This window comes from Amblyomma mixtum, chromosome 3, assembly GCF_055824585.1.
Source record: "Amblyomma mixtum isolate Tamu chromosome 3, ASM5582458v1, whole genome shotgun sequence".
Classification (NCBI taxonomy): Eukaryota; Metazoa; Arthropoda; class Arachnida; order Ixodida; family Ixodidae; genus Amblyomma; species Amblyomma mixtum.
The window spans coordinates 346,995,071-347,009,932 of NC_143014.1; the positions used below are offsets into that span (position 1 = coordinate 346,995,071).

The window sequence follows — 14,862 nt, forward strand, 5'->3', positions numbered from 1 at the left end:
AACAGAAATGCAGATATATATAAACACAATATGAGAAATTACACAGCATATTTCATACTAAGAATTGATTTGGTTTTCACGTTGGATGAGAGAACTCCACTATAGAAAATGCACACCTTCACTGTAGTCTCAAGAAAGCATATACCATGGAGGTTGTTCTCTTGACGCGCGTTTCAACGCTGCCGCCTCGCACGTCGTGCTGCCGATCAAACAGCGTCACCATGTTTTTACGACAACCTACTCTCTACGACTGCTACGTTGGGTACTTTGTTAGCCTTGCTGATCTCCCATCAATATAAAAAAAAACTTCCCCATTCAAACAGAAATCGGCATGTAATTTCGTGAATGAGCAAAGCAGCAAGCGATACTGCATGCCGTGAGAAGTCATGCATTTTTCAACCGCAGCGCAAGCAACAGGTCGTTAATTCGCGCGTTTACACCAGTCGTAATTGCTCGCAATCGCTGCAATTTCTGCGGATGCCGGTACGGCTGAATACCCAATAAAAATAACAAAAATAAAGTAAAAAGTAGGATACAAGCTTTTTCACAACGAAACCGAAATAGAAACTGGTTGTCACCGCCAGGTGGCTGCCGGTAGCTGTTTTTCTGTATAGTCCTCATGGCTGCATTCATGGCGGTTCGGGTGCTGCGTCGCGTGCGTCGAGCTTCGGCGATTGCTACAATTCGCGACTTGGATTGTGAGCCGTCGTGAACTGTGTTGTGGTTTGCGTGTGTTTCTTCTTGCTCAAGGGTGCACAATCGCGCAGTGCTGTCGACGTAGCCTATTCGAGGCAAAGTGTCATTTTTCTGGTCTCTCTAACTTTTCAGTCTGTGCGCTTCTTTGTGTAGTCCAGGATGGGTGTCCAGGCACAAAGACGCGCGGGCAGTGTCGCGGTGGTAATGTTCCAAATAAGGCCCGGAATATTTTCTTCTGTGTGACTACGTGGTAGAGAGTGCCGGCTACGTAGCACTCGTGCTGAAATCTCACTGGTTGGTGTAGTGCCCGTGACACGAAGGCAAACAGCGTTCTGCACGACTACGCAATCATCTGAAAAGGTAAGCAGTACTCGTGCATTATCCGAAGCATATAATGCTTGAACGGTGACCTGTCGTACTGCTGCAGTATTCGTGTTCAATGCTATAAAAAGCGTTTAAGGCGCTTTTGTTGTCGCCGCGGTGAGTTGCTCTGCCAAGAATTGTCGCTGTCGGTACTTGTTTTGGCGAAGGGGATGCGACCGTGCGTGCGCTAGCTTTGCATGATTTTGGTATGCGCATGTTTGCGCGTTTTGTTTCTTGTTGAGCACAGATTTGTCCTCGTATATGCCTCGTTCTACGCGTTTCTGCCCATGCTTGTTCACACCACCGCGCACGTTTCAAGGACCGGCACTTTGGCTGTGCGTAAAATGTATGATTGTCTTTCAAGATAGCGTTAGCACTTTGAGGGGGATTGAAACACTTTTTATTCGCCGCGGTTTTTGCTTGGCCCTAGACTGTTGAACCTTAGGTCGTGGGGTCGATCCTGATGGCAGTAGCCGCATTTCGATTTAGGTGAAATGAAAAAAAGAATGCCCCTGTGCTGTGCGATGTCAGCTCACGTTAAGAAATTCTAGGTGGTCTAAATTAATCCGGAACCCTCCAATACGATCAGTGCCCATTTTCCGCATCTGAATTCAAACCCCACTATAAAGAAAGCACTGTCTCAGGTTGCAGTTACCAACGAAAGTTAATTTCCGGCCGTCAGGATCTAGTTTTTAAATGAGTATGTGAATATTTTTTTTTTTTTTTATGATACCGATAGCGTTTCTGGCCACCCAGAGTATAGGATCTTGCATTTCGATCACTCTGCTGTTTGAAAATTGGTTTCTGAGGAAAACAAGTGACGCAATAATTGTCTCAGTTATTACGATGTTTATCTACGCTTTCGAACGCAGATTTGTTTTGCTCATAGCAAGATTCCTTTACTAGTGCTAGGGGAACTGATGCATTTTAAACAGGGTAGTTTTCCTTTGTATTGAGGCGTATACTTGGGCAAGTATATTTTTCCTGATCTTTTTACATTCATGTGATATTCACTGTTGGACCGAGTTCGCATGCTTGTTTTTGTACTCCTGTCCATAGTGATAATGGGAAATTGGTATCCGCAGGTGGCACATCTGTCTTCCAGTCCGAGTCAATGGCATGGATTTTGTGGCCACCAGATGAAGTCAAAAGCTGTGTTGTAAGTTGTTACTGCATTGTGCTTTGTTCTTGTGGTTGCCATGAAATGTTCTCTTACTTTCATTGCTCTTTTCCTTAATGCTACTGCTTGGAGCAGTTTGGATAGCTCTGGCCTGATATGTTTACATGTTTATATGAGTAATATTAGTTGGCTGTCACAATGGGCCGGTTGCAGGCCATTTGAAGTTTTACATTCAATATTGCTCGTCTTTTAACCGTTGCATTCATTCTATGCATGAAGTGCGAAATGTCTGCATGTTTTTGGCTGCATTATGTGATACTATTTGACTACGAATATTAACATTATGATGCATGTGTGTTAACTTAAATATGTGTTTTTATGCCACTCATCGCAGGTCACAGATGTAAAAGGAAAAGTGCACACATGAGAACTGGTTTCATTACTGCTGCCTTGTTTTTGCTAAGCATGGAGAGCTGAGCTAATTGGTTCTGGGTAGAATTATGAGACATCATTCCAGTGTACAAAAACACATGAACGAAGAGAGTAGACTCCATAGACCCCATACTTCAACTGAGGTTGATTCCACAACATGAGCTTTTTACATGCAAAGTGGTACTAGTGACCCCTGTGGCTGAAAAGTGTTTCCTCGACCAGGTAACAATTATTCAATGTTGCAAAAACAAAAACATAGGCGTAAGGTTAGCTCGTCACTCAAGTTGAATGCATTGGCGTGACTAAACATTGCCTACCTGGCTGACCCAACACACATTTGCGTTGAGATAATCTATTTCTTTTTCTGCCTGCCTGCTCCAGTCGCCTTACTTCGGCATTGACGCTGTCACGACTCTGTGACAGCATCAATGCGCAAGTAAGGAGACTGGAGCAGGCAGTTTTCACAGGAGAAATTGTAGCCTTAGTGGTAGAAAGCCAGGTTCGAGAGATGAAGTGTGCTGGGCAGCGCAAGCCGGAAGACAACGCACATTCGCAACAGTGACCTGTCATTGTGCCCTATTGCCATCAGGTGTCACACCGCCTCAAGAAGGCCAGTGACAAACACGATGTACATGTCGTATTTTCAGCTTGGGAAAGCTGGGATGCATGTGCCACCTGATAAATGACGTTACGAAAAAGCCTGCCTACAAAACTAAGCACACCAAACCCCTGGTTAAACATGAGGTTGACATGGTGTACAGCATCCTCCTTGCCTGTGGCAAACATTACATTAGACAGACGAGGCTTGCATCAATGAACGCTTGCTTGAACATTGCAGGACAGCTGATTCATTAAGTGGCAGAGGTCATTTAGCTGAGCACATTCGCCTTTGCTCGCACAAGCGAGCATGCAAGGCGTTTTTGAAAGAAACACATGCCTTGTGCAAGTTTAGCACTTGAAAGGGCTGGGAAATTTTTTAAGCCTTTTGTATCTCTGTTGAAAAAGAGAATTACTTCAGCAGCCCTTCTGCAGCGCTCCAGAAAAAGAAATAGATTATCTGGAGGCAAATATGTTTGTTGGGTCAGCCAGGTAGGTGATGCATAGGCGTGCCGATGTGTTTAATGTGAGTGGCAAGATACCTTTACCCCTATGTTTTTTTTTGTGTTTTGGTTTTTGCCGTCCTGAATAATTGTTATCTGGTGACGGAAATACTTTTCAGCCCCAGGGATCACTAGTACCCCTTTGCACATAAAAAGCCTGTGTTGTGGAATAAACCTCAGTTGAAATATGGTGTCCATGGAGTCTACTCTCTTCATCCGTGTGATTTTGTGTGCCGGAATGATGTCTCATAATTCTCCCTTGTTTTCAGTGAATAAGGAGGGCTTCTGGTGTCTCTTTTTTTGTATGTGATGGTTATAACAAAGTGGCTACCCATAAACTGTCATTTTGGGCTTAATTGAAGGATCCTTGGGAATTTGTTTGACAGCATATTCCATGGGCACTTTCTTGAGAAAAATCAGTTATTTGTTACCCATTTCACTGCATTAACCATTGCTTCTCATCATGTCTCGAAAGTCATTGATAAGCACAAGCTTTCGAGTACCTGAGGGCTGTGTGAGAAGCCTTCTGACATACTTTAAACTACTGAGGATATCTGAAGACAGATTTTACCAATAATTGTTAGCCAATCCAAACCTCTTGGTTCTATCCCTGACAACCTGAAGCTGACCTGTCAATAATTAAGGCTGGAAACTGTTCTGATACCCAAACTGTTCTCCTATTTTATTGATGTGCATTTTGCATGAACTGTTAGAGCACGAAATGAGTCCGCATATTACTTGCCACCATAATTCAAACTAATATTTCTATACCAGCCATCACGGCTCCCATTCTCTTTACTAATGTGCAATCCAACTTTTTGAATTCACAACAGATTTTCTCCCAAATTTAGATTCTTTATTTTAGGCAAGTGTCATCGACTTGAATTTCTCCAAAGCTTTTCATGTTTGTCATTATAACCTTTTAGCTACACTCTCATGCTTGAGCCTTCATTCTTTGATATTAGTGTAGATTCATTGCTTCCTGTTCTACGGCTGGCCTTAAAAAACTATTGTACTTCTTCTCTTATGAAGCCCAGCATATCAATATGCAAAATCATAAGGCGTCCCTCATCCTGAGTCACTTTGGGATGTTAAACCCCCATAAACCAAACCAAGCACATTACTAAAGTACATTAATATTAGCCATTCAATAACAGTCTTTGTCTTTATGTCCCAACCTTGTCTTTATGACTGCATTATTCTGAAGGATGCCCCAACTATCTCAGCTACTCTGACTGTATTGACTTTTGCAAGACAGATGAATGGGCTTGTTTGTAATTCATCGTGTCAAAACAGCGCAAAGAAGAGAAAGATGAGGAAGGAATGCGACGGTGCGAGTGCTGACTTTCAAGAATGTTTATTGGAAAGCACATCAAAATATATACACTGTGGCCTAAAAAAAGAATGAAGAAAGGGCGCCTTGTAACATTCACTTTGGATCTGTCAAAAACAAAACGAAAGTTGAATATGAAGCATTTAAGAGCATGAACTCTTTCTTAGGGAGCGATAAAGAAGGTGTGTTAACACATTGATTGCGTTTTTTCTACAATTTCAGTGGCCTCGATCATCTCATGCACAAACTTTTCTGTGTCTGTCTAGCACAATGCAGCACAAGAAATTACGCCTCACAGCATAAAGGATGTGGCAAACGATCGCAGTCGCGACAATGAAACATCAGATTCCCCCTGCTAGCTTTGTTCACATCGTAACGGTGGTCTTTTGACCTCTCATTGGCACCTCTGCTAGTTTCTTGCTGAAGTTGATACATTAGCCAGATGGTTCAACTTTAGATTATTACATAGTTTCTTGGCTCTGGACATTGCTATTAACAAATCAGCTGTTGTGTGACACTTGAACTCAGAATTAACTGCCTCCGTTGCCTTGGACAGAAAGACGCCTTTAGACATGACCACAAAACCACCTTCTTTATCAGCAGTTGAATGCGATAGGGCCCACCGTCTTAAACCCGTTACAGTTCAGCCTGCGGGCAAGTTCCTGGCATGGTTCAAACCACGACACCCCATCAACCAACGCCCCCTGAAACACACCTGTCACGCTCAGGTCCAGGCACAGGAAGGCAAGACGTCAAAGTATGGCAAACAGCTCCAGAATAGTCCTCTTCGAAGGAACAATGGCAAATTTTGGCCCGTATATGCTTCAAGCAGCAGACGAGGCAGCAACTCAGTGTCGACATTGTGCACCTTGTTTTCAGACACTCGTGCCTTGGCTTCTCTGCTCCGGGCTAGTGAGCGCAAAGTGGCTGCAAAGTGGCATTCCAGATGGCTTTCACCTGGTCAACGGTGCGTGACACCGTCAACCAGCCACTCCCTGGCTTGTTTTCAGGCACAAGAGTTTGACAACAAGGTGCGCACCTTCAGCTTGGAGTCGCTGCCTCGTCTGGTCCTTGAAGTGCTTATGGACCAAAATTTTCCGTTCCTCCGAAGAGAACTATTGTGGAGATGCTTGCCATGGTTTGACGAGTTGCCTTTTCCACGCACAGACCTGAGTGTGACAGGTGTGTTTCGGGATGTTTTGATGCAGTGTCACGGTTTGAACCCTCTTTAGGAACTTGCCCACAGGCCGAACTGTGTCGTATTTAAGAGGGTGGGCCCTCTTGCTTTCAACTGCTGATAAACGGTGGTTTTGTGGTCGTATCGAAAGGCGCCTTTCAGTCCAAGGCCACAGATGCAGTGTATTCTGAATTTGAGTGCCACTTACTATCTGATTTGTTAAAAGCAAAGTCCAGTGCCAAGAAACATTAACAATCTAGAGTTTAACCATCAGGCTAATGCCATCAACTTCAGTAAGAAAAATTGTCCAGCTATCTTCTTTACCGCAAAGACCCATAAAGGTGACTGCTCCTTGAGGGTTGTAGTTTAAGAGAATGGAACCTGTCAGAAACAAATCGCCTTCTCTTTGCGACATAAAATTGAGTTGCTGAGCATTGATGACTCCTCTCGTGTAAGATCTGCAGAGAAAGTAACGCAGTTTCTACACAATAACTCTCGCACCAGTTTCATGGGGTGCTATGTTGACATAAGGATTTATATTACGCCATCCCTCAATCAGGATCAATAATGTGTTGAAGAATTCATTAACCTAAATGGAGCAGTGGCATTCCAAACGTCTCAGGCGTTTTGGTGAATAATTTTGTCGCACTTTTAAGCTCATACCTTCAGTCCACCTTTATTACATTTCAGAATAGCTTGTTTTTGCAAAAAAAAACTATTAGCGCCGCTGTTACGTGGCTTATTGCAGGATCTCCAATCCTGACGAAGCATTGTCTAAGGTGAGAGAGGAGTTCAGTCAAAGCCTCAGTCCACTTTGAATCACCACTGAAATTATAGAGGATAATATGTCATCACATTTATTGGATCTCAATCTTGGGTGGTTACACTTGTTGGGCTTACGAGCCAAGGGAAAACAAGCTACTTTTACCATTTTCTTCGGTTCAGTCTAAGCTGGTCAAGAGGTGTCACTAACCTTTGCTTCAAAAATTCCTTAATGAAATCCTGTTTGATTGCCATGACATCCAGTTTTGCCCAGCTCATATGCCGTTTGTCCTTTACTGGATATTCAGAACCTTTGTCAGTGTCTTTAGCCGATTGCTTTAAGCAGAAGTTGAAACATTCTTTTTGTGCCCCCGTCGAGACTGTAACTCCCAAAAGGAAGTTTGTACGTACCTTTCCCTACATCCACAATTGGTCGCACCGGTTAAATAGGCAGTCGAGTTGGCGTCGATATTGTTTTTCTAACCCTATGAAGTTTCACTACCTGTAGTCAACCGAGATTATCCATCAGAGTCTCTTCGTGCACTGCACAGAAGACATAGTGTGTTCGAACGCCTTGAAATGCGGCTATGTTTACATTGGGAAAACAGGCAAGTGTGTCACTGAGAGGTTTAAAAGACCACCACGACGATGTGAACAAAGCTTGCGGGAGAACTTTGATGATTCACTGTCGCAATTGCAATTGTTTTCCAGATCCTAAACGCTGTGAACCGGAATTCATGTTCTGCATTTTGCCTGACAGACACAGAAAAGTTTGTGCGTGAGATAATCGAGGCCACTGAAATTTAAAAAAAAAACGCAATCACTGTGTTAGCACACCTTCTTTATCGCTTCCTAAGGAAGAGTTCATGCTCTTAAATGCTTCTTTGTCAGTTTTTGTTTTGTTTTACACTCATGCAATGTGGTTGACACAAAGTGCCCTTTGTTCGTTGTTTTTTTAGGCCACAGTGTATATATTTTGACGTGGTTTCCAATACACATTGGCGATAGTCAGCACTCATGCCATCATATTTATTCCTTCGTTGTCCTTGTCTTGTCTGCATTGTTTTGTCACAACGTATTGACCTCCTTTCCCACCTCTAGGGTTAATGGTATCGAGAAACCTTAACCAGATGCAGCCCCACATACTTGGAGCATGTCACGATACATGCTGCACTCGGGTTTATCAGGAGATGTCATGATCTGTGTGCTCTTGCCATGCTGCGCAGTTTATGCATAAAAATTTTATTGATTCCAAACTGAAGTATTCCCTAGCTCTTTCAATTTTGCACCAAACTGTTTGATGCTACGCCACCAACTCCCTTTAATCCAACAGCGACACTTGGTACAGCATATGTGTAATCAGTCATCTCATTTGACCACCAGACATCACTGCATAAAAGGGGAAACGCTCGTTTAGGTGTGTTCCATATACTCTACAATACTTTTCCACAACTTAATGTTAAATGTTGCTGCCCCGCTTCAGACCAGGATGCCATCACAACTAAATCAAGAAATTTTTCCTGTTCCCATTGAAGAATAAATCAAATCAAAGTTTATTTCCCATCTAGCACTACAGATTGAGGAATCGTAGAAAAAAGCTGCCCTTGGGCAGCTTGACGAGTCTACAATCCTTATTATTGACAGGGAGGCAACACAAGAGTTTATACAATTTTAAAAAACAAGCACATCAAGGAAGCACTGGAGAATACACGAAACAGCAATATGTATACATAATGAAACTTAAACAATGTTATGCAAAAACAAATTATGTAGTTCATGACGTGAAAAAGAAAACAAATCGAGGTTAATGTGGATATACCTATTTAGAAGAGATGGAAGTGTGTACTGAAGGCATTCCCTACCAAGATTTAGTCGAGGTGTTGGCACTGTCCATTCTTCGCCACGTCTTGTTGGATAGACTGATTCTTTTTTCCTTAGTTCTGCAAAATTTTTAAGATTTGTTACATTCTTCTTGATTTCTGTTTTAAAAGTAACACTGAGGCGATATTTATAAAGATTATGTGCTTTAATAACTCTGGAATGACAAAAGAAAGCTGCACTGGGATGTCGGAACGGTAAATTATATGCATTTCGGAGATATCTTTTTTGCATTAAATGAATACGTTCAAGGTTAGTGAATGTTGTAGTGCCCCACACCAACTGGCAATAGTTTAAATGCGAGTTGAATATTGAATTGTATACCAGCATCTTAGTTTTTGTGGGAAGTATGTATTTTAGACGGCCTATAACACCAGTGATTTGAGCTATTTTTTTCAAGATATAATTGACATGATAATCCCATGACACAGTGGCAGAAAATATGACCCCAAGGCATTTAAACTGCTCAACAATTTCTACAGCCCGCGAGTTTAATATAATATTCTCGTGCAGTGGGATAACTTTATTTTTCGGCCTAAATATGACAGCTTTGGTCTTACTCTCATTTATTTGCATCAGGTTAACTGCAGACCAGACCTCAAGAGGCATTGTGGCATTACGTTGTTTGATAAGTTCATGAACATTTTCACCCGAAAAAAATACGCTCGTATCGTCTGCATAGATGGAAAACTTTGTATTATCGCTAATGTTGACAATATCGTTTCGGTAAATATTGAAGAGTAGAGGCCCTAGCGTACTGCCTTGGGGGACACCGTAGAAGAGCGGCTTCGGTTCAGACTGTATACCATTTATGTACACCACTTGCTGTCTAAACGACAAATAAGAACTCAACAATGAGAGCGCTTTTCCTCGGATACTATAGTAGTGTAATTTATTTAGTAAGATTTTATGATTTACCAGGTCAAAAGCCTTTGAGAAGTCCACAAATACACCAATGACAATAGATTTGTTTTCAAGTTGCTTTATTATATATTCCTTTTGTTGGAGTAATGCAAGTTCAGTGGATTTGCTTTTGCAGAAGCCAAACTGAAATGGTGTTAGCAAGTTAAATTTATGGATGAAATTTGACATTCTTAGATGCAGCATTTTCTCAAATGCTTTCGAAAACACTGGCAAAATAGAGATTGGTCTGTAGTTGGCGAGGGCGTTGCGATCTCCTTTTTTGTAAAGAACAACAACTTTTGCTAATTGCATTTTTTTCGTAAAAACTGCAGTTTCTAAACAGATGTTAAAGATGTGAGCAATTATGTCAACTACATGCTTGACTGGCCGTATTTGGATATCATCAATGTCACAGCTACTGCTATTGTTAAGATTTGTTATCACCGACACTACTTCGACTACCGTGACTGGGTGCAGAAAAATTGTTTCATCATTCTGAATTCGAACATATTTGCAAGCGTCAGATCCGGCAGCACGTGTTATAGCACGGGTAGCCAAGCTCGTTAAAAAAGTATTGAATACATTAGCCAGCTCGACGCCAGAAACTTCCTTTCCATCAATATTTAATTTTGTTAATGCAGTGCGTGAACTGTCCCGCTGCAGAAGTGTATTTAATCTCGACCATAGTACACCATTTCGAGCATTCTTAACATCTAGAAGTGACACGTGATAGGCTGTTCGTGCAGACCGCAGTTTTTTAGTCAATTTGTTCCTATATTTCTTAAATACCGCAAGGTCCTCAACCTTCCGGCTGCTCAAAAATTTTCTGTACAGCTTGTCTTTCATTTGTATTTCTCCGCGAATCTCTGGCGTTACCCATGGCTTGCGGATTCTGCGACTTTTCACGCGTGTTACAAGAGGAAAGCAGTCGTGATATATCTGTTTAAAGCAATGGACAAACGTATTATAGGCAACATTTGCATCATGAAGTTCAGCTATCTTACTCCAATATACTTTCATGAGCGCATCCCTAAAGGATTTCAATGATGATTCTGTAATAGCTTGGTATGTGATTGATGTGGACTTACTTCCTATTGTACTAGCGTTCTCAATGCAAGCAAACACAGGAAGATGGTCACTAACAAAACAAGATAAAACACCAGAAAAAGCATTCAGCTGCATAGAGTTAGTAATAATTAAATCGAGAACAGAATAGCCTTCGCTTGTGACTCTACCTCACCACATTTTCATTGCATGTGGTCCCTCAAAATTATGGAAATAAGTGATATCGCTTGGAGCATTGACAATGGTTTGTTTTACCTTTTCTTTGTTGCTGCTGTTTTTATTTTTTGCAACTGATGTATCAATGGATTGTATGCCTCTTTTCGTAGTGTATCGTCTGCGACATCTCAGCTGTGCTACTGCAGTCACCCTTCTGATGTTACCTTTATATTGTCCCTCTTATTAATACCCCACTAAAAGCCTTCAGAGGACAAAAAACGATGGCTTTTTTATTTTGCTCATTATGGCACACGTCAGGCTTATGTTTAGGGATATAGGAGAGGCCTTTGTCTTGCAGTGGTGCTAGTTATGCTGCTGATGATGGTACTTAATGACGAGCATATGATATATTGAATAAGAACCTCAAATTATTTTTCTTTTTGAGTGCGAATAGCTTCAGTAGTTCTTGATTTAGGCTCACTTTATTCCTGTGGCCACAATACGGAGTTTACTTTTTTAGCACTCTAATACTGGCAAGAATAAAAACTTGTGGATCCTAATTCTTTCATTTCAATCTTTTCTGCAGAGTGCATCGCCCAGTTTTCCCAAGCCCTCATGCACCGGTGGTACATCAACAAGGCTGTTTCATGGGGCCCAGCTGCATTTACAAGTGGCTAAAGAAGAGCAAGAGGAGCATGAACACAAAATAAAACTGGCTGTAGGAGCTTCATCTATTTTGAAATTTGCTGTCTCATTGCGACAGACATAACATTGCTGCATGGCCCCTGCCCCAACATCTCCCAGTCATTCCACCATGCCCAGTCATTCCAACCTGCCCAGTCATTCCAACATGCCCAGTCATTCCAACATGCCCAGTCATTCCAACGCATTTTCCATTACCATAATCCACCAAGGTTTCCAGTGTTGGTTTCCAATATTTACATCATTGCCTTTTTTTCCAATAGGGAAATCATCTGTGAAGAGTTTGCTGCATCGGTTACTGGAGGCAAGGTGGTGTTCTAGACTCAAAAATAAACGCTAATGCTTTGACGACCCCACACAGTGCGCGGGACACCACATACTGCGCGGGTCCACACGGGAGAGGCAAGGAGACCCTGCTAGGCTCTGGTGGAACAAAACGCACATATTCAAGAATTGCATGGCAAAGACTACATGATGCTGAAGCTGGGGGGGGGGGAAGATTACATGCCGCTTTTTCAGAAGCAACGGAGGGATTGTGAAGTTCACCTTGTTCGTTCGCTCAGGCTCAGCTTCTGTCTGGTGGCTTGGGCTCCTCAAGCGCCTCGAGCGCCTGAGGAGCGACTCCCAGGGGTGTCGTCCTGGGCCCTGCTCGCCACCCAACTGGCTGCTTTTTCTACATCTTTTTCTGTCCATTCGAGCGATTCTTCCTTCCAGGATGAAGCCTCTCCCTCTCCTCTGAGCCTCAGCGCCAGCGGCAGTCCTCGTCTTCCCCGGCATTTTCCCAAGGCTTGGGCCTTTTTCTCCTCCGTCCGCAGCCGCTGTCGCTCTTGCGGAGTACGCTTGACCAGTTTAATGATTGCTGGCACGGGAATAAAGATGAAGGCCAGGCCGACGGTCTTCAGACCCCTGATGAGCCACTGGCCCCTGACACCCAACGATTACTAGCGCCATACACTCTTTTGTTGAGCGCCTCTGGGGTCCCACAAAGGGAAGATGAGGCCGGTGATGGCGGTCCTCCGGAGACGCGGCAGTGCACTGTCGCACTCACTCAATCTCAGAAAAAAAATGTTCTTCGAACATTTAATGGACATATACTGATGCCGCTTTAAATAGGGTCGCAGCAGTACGATGGGTCCGAAAGCACACTTTCACTCCACATCGAATCTTCGCACACCACGCTCCGGCAGTCACAACTGGACTTGTCACAATGCTGCACTGAACATTGGCACAGATAGCCGCTCGAAAACAGTGCCAAAGCACCTCCCTTTAGTGCCGACCTAACGGCATAAACATTGCCATACTTACAAAGTAGCTCCAACATTCAGCCCGATCACGGTACAAAATAAAAACAAAGACATAGCGGAAAGAAGCGAAGTATGTTACCGAACAGTGTAGCCTCATCTGTGAAGGCACTATTTCGTGGAAACAAAGACATAACTGCCAACTCCAGTGTCTTAGCTCATATCCGTGAACATTATTATCAGTTGAAATATAATGCAGAGCTATAACAACTTCCCGGCTCCACTTGGTAGATGCCATCAGTCCAGTGTAACTCTCTGCTTTTTTAGCTGCTAACGGCATTCGCAAGTTTTACCGGGTAGGTCTGTGCCCCTTTGTGTGGTTTGCGATTCGGCGGTGCTTGTGGCAAGAGCCTCCCCATGTGCCACCGGCTCGGCAACCTTGCGCGCTTCGCTTTCCAGCAATGCATGATGCAAATCAGGGGGCATTCGTGCGATAACACCTCGCACCTGCCGGAAAAATGCAGGAGAGGACAATTCCTGCCAATTATCTGCGCGTCCCATTTCAGAGCCATGTCCGTCTAAATCCTGGCTTTCACATCGCTCTTTTGGTGAGTACTGAGCTGAGCGATTTGCATGCATCGTGATCACGTGCCGGGTCACGTTTCGGATTTTTAAGGTTACTGGAGAAAGCTGCTCGACAACCTGACATGGGCCTCTCCACTTCGTCTGGAGCTGTCTGGCTAACCCTGTCTGCCGTTGGCAGTTCTCAGTGTTGGTTTATGGGGTTTAACGTCCTAAGTTATCAATGTATGCACGCTGTCCTCCACATGGAACAGCGCGTCCCTGACATCGCGATCATGCGTCACTGACCTTTCCTTCGCCGCTTTCATTAATGTGTCTCTTGCGATTGCCCTTGTGGATGTTCCTTCACCGGAAGTACTCTCTGGTACTTCCCGTCTCGGTCGCTATTGCATAGGAGGAAGAATGGCGTGTCGACTATACTTTATTGCGCTACAGAATTATCTGCAAACATTGCATAAGGGAGCCACAAATCCCTGTCACGCTGGTCGCGCGAGACAATAAGCGACAGGAACCTGGAGCCGCTCCACTGTGCTTCTGCAAGCAGGATACTATGGTGTTGTCTGCTTCTTATTTATGTTACTCAGCTTGCATACTAGCCTCGTTTGCTGCGACACGAAGTTCGTCTCTCGGTCTGTTCAAAGTTGCCTTGGAGGTCCATGTAGGAGCAGGATCTGTTCGCCAAACGCTTGCGCAACCTTGCTGCATTTTGAACTGGAATTGCAACCGCTTCCGGCTATTTCCAAAGGTGATCTACAAATTCTAGTATGCACCTGGTTCTGGAAGTAGGCCTGGACAACGGGCTGACTACGTCCATACTTATCCGCTCGAAGGGATCTGAAACCTCAGCGAACGTCTGAATCGGCGCTGGCCTGTGACCCTTGGGAGTTTTTCTCTTTAGACCGGAATGGCACTTTGCGCAGTATTCCCTAACGCCCTGTCACATGCCACTCCAGAAGCAGAAGCGTTCCACTCGCTTGCGATTCTTCGCTAGGCCAAAACGGCCGGCGCAGAGCGCAGAGTGAAAAGCACGAAAAACCTCTTCTCTCCACGGCCTGGGTATGACGACCGTTTTCCAAGAATTTGCCTCTGTTCTGCCATTTCCTCTTTCGCCGCTTCCGCCGGCACAGGGTTCTGTCATTTTGAATGAAGTAGCCCAATTGTCTAGAGTCAGGCGGTTTTTCCTCTAGGCTTTCGATGATTCGCTTGAGGTCAAGATCTGTACGATGCTCCTCGCACAACTCGGCCGGGTCAATTACAGGGGCGAAATCGCCTACAGCTTACACGGTGGCTCGGAGGCTCAGCGCGTCAGCGTTCATGTGTTCTCTGCCTCACTGATGTTCGACCTCAAAGGA

The 14,862-nt window shown here is 43.9% G+C and overlaps 1 long non-coding RNA gene across 1 annotated transcript; it reads left to right on the forward strand.

The window, feature by feature from the left end:
- Window positions 1-1,006: 1,006 nt before the first annotated feature.
- Window positions 1,007-11,633, forward strand: LOC149356263 (uncharacterized). The gene is made up of 3 exons (XR_016291629.1): window positions 1,007-1,056; window positions 2,145-2,218; window positions 11,572-11,633. It is a non-coding gene; the product is annotated as an uncharacterized LOC149356263 (long non-coding RNA).
- The last annotated feature ends 3,229 nt before the right edge of the window (window positions 11,634-14,862 follow it).